We start from the raw sequence: 6,000 nt of genomic DNA on the forward strand, positions 1-6,000 counted from the left end.
CACTATATACAATTACCTTGATTATGCCTTTCATTCAATCAATGGACGAATAACATGCAGTTGCCTTACCATTAAGTATGATTTTTTTTATGTACTATTTCTAAGATCTAAAAAGAGAAAGTTAACTGGCTATCTAAGATACATCCTACTACCTTTAAAGACTCCTTCAAAGGAATTGAAGTGCCAAGTATAGGAGAGGCAGGCAATGAAGGCAGAATTCAATTTCAGTAGATGATTTAATTTTAAGCTATTATTGACTAACCAGGTGGCAAGTCTATCAAGAACAGAGGAAACATCTAAAATAAAGGCAGCAGAAGTCGAGTCAGCTTGAAGAAGCAGCTGAATGTCATCAGTGTAAATGAAGAAAACAAAACCCAAAGATTAAATAAGAAGTGCTAGAGGGGCTTGAGAGATATTGAATGAAATAGGATCTTTCAGCACAAGTCTCTGAGCTGGCTTACACTGTCAAAGTGCTACAAAAATGTTTTCCAAGAGCTGAGGTTTATTTCATCCTAAATCTGTTTTAGTGCTACCTCAATTTCTTCTATGGCAGCCAAGGGCTTTCATGACTGCTATGCTTTATTTTTAACTCCATTAGGGGTCTTTTTACCAAGCTGCGGTAAAAGGACCCTCTACTAGCGGCAGGGGCTGTTTTTGCACACGCTGAGGCCCTTTTTACCACAGCGGATATAAAGGCCTAAAAAAAATGGCCATGCACTAAGATTTCACTTATTATGTGGCCATATGACGGGGAGAAGCTCTTACCCCCACCCATTGAGGTGACAGTGAGGGCTCCTGCGCTAACCTGGCGGTTACCGGGTAGCATGCGGTGCTGCCCAATTACTGCTGGGTCAGCGCCTTCAGTAGAAATATTTGTGCTAGCACCGGAAATTCTGAGCACTGGGGGTGTAACTACCGTCGGTGCCAGCGTTGGGCCGGCAGTAGTTCCAGATTGCCCCGTGGTAAGCTCGTGGTGGGCTTACTGCTGCTTTGCAAAAAGGCCCCTTAGTACTCCCAGCGACTGCAAGATCTCCCCCTTCCCCACCTACCAGGCCCAGCCTCAACATGCTTTTCCTTCTGCCCTGCTTCTACATCTCACTTGTCTTCCCTTTGTAGTCTCCCCTGGAAGCCTGGATTGCTCTGAGGAACATGGGTTACTACCACCAATGTTACACCTGTTTGTACTATCTAATCTTTTTCTTGCTTCAAATGGTATAAGGCATCCACGAGAAAGCCATGTCTTATTTCCTAACCTAGCACCCAGTCTTCACAAGTGGGATTCCATCCGACCACTGTTCAGGCCTAAGCATGATTCAGTTCTGAGATCAATAGGGGATTAGATTCACCATGGCCTGCATGACTGGGTATATCTATGCATAGTTACTTATCAACATACATTTATATTTCTGATTCCATAATTTCAGTGATGCAGCACTCTCCTAGCAGTTACAAAGCTTAAAATAGGGTGCACTGGAATTTCATATGTTAAGAAACATTTATTTATATTTTTCTTAAGATTTATGGGAAAGAATATTATTTTGAAGGGACTATCAAATAACTGCTCCTGTTTATCTAACAAGAAAGGCAATTGTGTAACACAGTAAGACAGGAAAGATCAAAGCAGTTTAAACATTGACTCCCTGAAAGAATCTATGAAGGACAGCAAAGCAGTGGCGTACCAAGGGGGGGCGGTGGGGGCGGTCCGCCCCGGGTGCATGCCGCTGGGGGGTGCCGCGGCGCGCGCCTGTCAGCTGAGTTCGCTAACTTCGCTGCAGCTCCCTCTGCCCCGGAACAGGTTACTTCCTCGCTAGGTATAATAAGCTAAAGTGAGACCATTAACCTGGTCTTAGCATACAACAAACAAACAAGATGCAGAGCGAGATGGTAGAGGGGGAAAAAAGAGGAAAAGGCCCACAGTAGTCAATACGATAAGTTTTTATGTAGACAGAACGGCTTTTGACAAACAGATGCATTTTTAGCAGCTGTTCTTCACATGCTCCACCTGCTCAAAATATCCCCAAGAGGTGCCATTAGGATGTTAAATAGCATAGGGGAAATAGGCGAGCCCTGAGGTACCCCACAAATGGAATTCCATGCAATCAGGAAGTTACTGGACATCTTAACCTGGGAAGCTCAATAGAAAATTAGAACAAAGCAGCAGCAAATGTTCTTTCCCTAGCAGTCTTACACTAGTTTTATAGTGTAGCCCTAAAGTGGATGCCCTAGTAGTGTGAGATGGTATTAAAACTTTTAGATAAAAAATATGTCACGGCCTTTGGGTTTCCCTATAAATCAGCACCACATAGGGAATTCACAAGAAAAAGACAATAAAGTGATGTTTAAAAATATTTTTATTGCACAAAGATGTAATCAATAGAACATTTTTTTAATTGTTAAAACAAAAGCATAAATATGATTAAAAATATGCAGCTGCATTAAAAATCATTAAAGTGCATGTGATGTTTAAATGTGCACATTTAGGTGTAAAGTGCAGAATTTGTAAAATGCATAAATTAAAATTACACAACAATAAAACTTTTTGTTGCAACAGTTTCCATCAATTTTCTCTCTTTTGAAAAGTGTAAACAAGAATTTACTTCAAGCAATCCAACAAATTGAAGCTTAACCAGAAACCACATATACACTTGACAGATAAGTATTTCCTTTTAATCAACCTTTGACCTTTTACACTTTTATATCCCAACTTCTTCCTTTAAAACTACTGATCCTTTGTGTTTTTATCTTATATTTCACGTTCTCCAAGCAGGATGCATCAGACCCTCTCAGGTAAGTGTGAATAAACTAAAACTCCCCCCTGCACTAACCAAGTCCCAAAGTATTATGTTGGTCTCTTTAGATGTGTAGGTGTAAATGCCACTTATCTGGAACTCTGTCTTGAGAAGGCTTTGGTCTTACTTGCATAGGGGCCCATAGCACTGTCTCTGGGGGCATGGTTTTCCTAATGTCTTATTCCCTGGCTTTACAGTGAACTTAAAAGGAGAAAAACCCTATCTCCCTCACTCTTATACATGAAATTCCCTGAGTATGGGATGAGAGATTACTGTGGGCTTTTAACTAATGTTTAAAATAAAATTAATTATTTTACTTCCCTATTCTATAGGAGCCAGGCAGCTTAAAATGTCTCAGCCCGCACATCACTGGTTCATCCAGCCACAATTCATTCAGTCTTTTTATTCAAACAGTCCAGTCCAGCTTTGCGAAATTTGTTTATGGATTGGTTTTCTACAGTTGTCGCCAGTGTTATTTCACTTGCGCTCAGTGATCAGACTAATTCTATATTTTCGCTAATGCACAGAGCTGACTACCTGCACCTCCATCCAGAGTTTATTATTTGACCCCTGATGTAGGCGCTCGTATGTGCTGAAACACGGCCTGTGTCAGGTCCTTTTTTGATTTGCCCTAAATAAAGACTGTTGGACTAAATCTCCAGTGGTGGATTAGTCTTTGGTCAGCCTCTACTTTTGCCTGCTGTGTTCCTTTGCCATAGAGGGATCCCCTGCTCTGTACGATGACTAGCACATAAATTTCCCCGAGTGCTGAGACCACCTTTAGCACAGCTATAAAATGGCCAGATTTTAATTTCCTCACTTAATGGCCATGCTCTAATTTCCCAATTAGTACATAGTTATTAGCACATGAGTTGTTACCGACACCTCTTTCTTTTTACTCCATTCATCATGCAGTCCCATCTCTCTTCCACTCATCATTTGCTCCATCTCCCTCACTCTCTCAACTTTCCACACCCTCCTGGTTACTCACTGACAGGTCCACGGAGGCCTGGAAGAAAGAACTGTAAACTTAGCTTAGTTTCCCTGCCCTGCCCCTCACTCACTGGTTCGCCTCGCTGCCTCCCCGGCGACTGGCTATGAATAAAATGAAGGCACACATGGGGTCATAGCTCTATGTGCACCACTGCCGATTTCCCTCCTCCTCTACCCTCCATGAAAAGGAAGTTATATCATTGGAGGATGGTGGAGGAGGGAAACCAGCAGCAGTGGACATAGAGCTATGACCCCACGTGCACCTTCATTTTGTTCGTAGCCAAGACGCTGGGCAGGCCGCAGGGCAAATCAGTGAATGAGAAGCAGGGAAGGCAAGCTAAGTTTGCAGTTCCTTCAGGGGCTGGGGAAGCCTAAGCTATTGATGTAGACACAGAAGAACACAGTCTTTGCAAATACAAAAATAGCAACAAACACAGAGAAGATGACTCAAGAATGTAAGCTTGAAACAATGTAGGAAAAGTCCAAATGTATTATGTAGCTCAATGGATATGATGAGTCCAAATCAACAGTATTATCAAAGAGACTCGACATGGTCGTGTTTTGGCCTTTCAGCCTGCCTCAGAACTCTTTTTGGTCTCTGGAGCTATCCGTAGAAATAGTCTTTGTCTGTTGATCTGCTGCCAGAACAAAACGTAGTATGTAAAGCTCAATGCTCAGAATAGTGCGTTGTGTGGGGTCGGCAAAAGATTGTCACCTCTTCAAAACTTCAAACGATAAGGCCAATGTCAACATAAATGCTTTTTCTTATACTGGTTTGTGTGGGTCCACTTCTGATTTAATGCATTCTTCTGAGCCATCGTGCACAATAGCCATGATTTTTTCTCAAAAAACATCTTCCAGCTCAGTAGCGTCAACTCTCTTCTTAGCCTTGTGCTTCGGCTTCTGAGACGCTGCACAGTTTTTTTTTTAAGGGGTTCAGGTGGTCATTCTAAAAGCGTCTGCCCTCCTTTCTTTCTTTTAAGGGCTTTTCACACAACTGCTAGTCCTGATACAGTCTGGTCAGCGTTATTGTTGCTGTTCATGTTATTCAGAACAGCTGTGGTAACATGACCAATCACATCTTTGGCTATGTTTTTAGCCACGCTTTTCATGTGCAGTTTAACAATCTCAATGCCCCTTCTCAGCAGTGGTAACGTTTTTCTAAAGAGACTACAAAACACACGGGTGATCCTTAAAAGCCTGGGAGCCTGTGACCAGCCTGGGCTATATAATTTTATTTATTTAGATTTTGCTCGCACCTTTTTCAATAGTAGCTGAAGGTGAGTTACATTCAGGTACACTGGATATTTCTCTGTCCCAGGAGGGCTCACAATCTAAGATTGTACCTGAGGCAATGGAGGGTTAAGTGACTTGCCCAAGATCACAAGGAACAGCAGCGGGATTTGAACCGGCCACCTCTGGATTGCAAGACCAGTGCTCTAACCACTAATAATCTCCGTACGCTGTTGAGTCGCCTTAAGTTTTAATCACTATCATATTAAAATACATTCACTTTCCGAGGTCGAAAGTGAAGCTTAAGGATCACCTTCCTGTAGCGAAATGAGACATGCCTGTTCTGATCCGTCTTGATTTCAAAGGCAATAGTATCGATGTGGTTCTTGTTCACAGGGACATAATAGGAATTATTATTTGTGAAGGTGATAAACTCGTTACTTTTCCCTTTAACTGGAACACAATGCAGCAGTGTTACAAAATGATCCACTACTAACTGATTCTCCACAATGTCTGTTTAGAGGTACAAGGTGTTAAAACCAGTTGTGATGTCAGTGGGCAAGCTTGCACTACTAGCAAAACCATTAGGCTCTAACCTTAAAATGATTGTTAATTCGTCGTCGCTCAGATGAGGATGCACTGGGAAGGCCTGGGCGCTGTCATTTTGAAGGCAGCACTGAAGAAGTGGGAGTGTGATACTCCCAGGGCCAGTCTTAGGCAGGGGCAACAGGTGCAGTCGCACAGGGCCCCATGCCTCCAGGGGCCCCGTGGCACTTCATCTCACTCCCTGCCATTCCATCCTCAGCTTTCCTTCCAGCCGCCCTGCACTTAAAAAGTCGCAGCAGTGGCAGTGGCAGCGGCTGCATCGAAAAAGCAGGCTCACCTCTAGCCTTCCCTTCAATCTCAGTGTGCCGCCTTTCTCTGATGCAATTTCCTGTTTCTGGTTTCCGCGAAGGCGGCACACTGAGAGAGAAGAGAAGGCTAG

The sequence above is a fragment of the Microcaecilia unicolor genome, chromosome 3 (genome assembly GCF_901765095.1).
Source record: "Microcaecilia unicolor chromosome 3, aMicUni1.1, whole genome shotgun sequence".
In the NCBI taxonomy this organism is placed as follows: domain Eukaryota; kingdom Metazoa; phylum Chordata; class Amphibia; order Gymnophiona; family Siphonopidae; genus Microcaecilia; species Microcaecilia unicolor.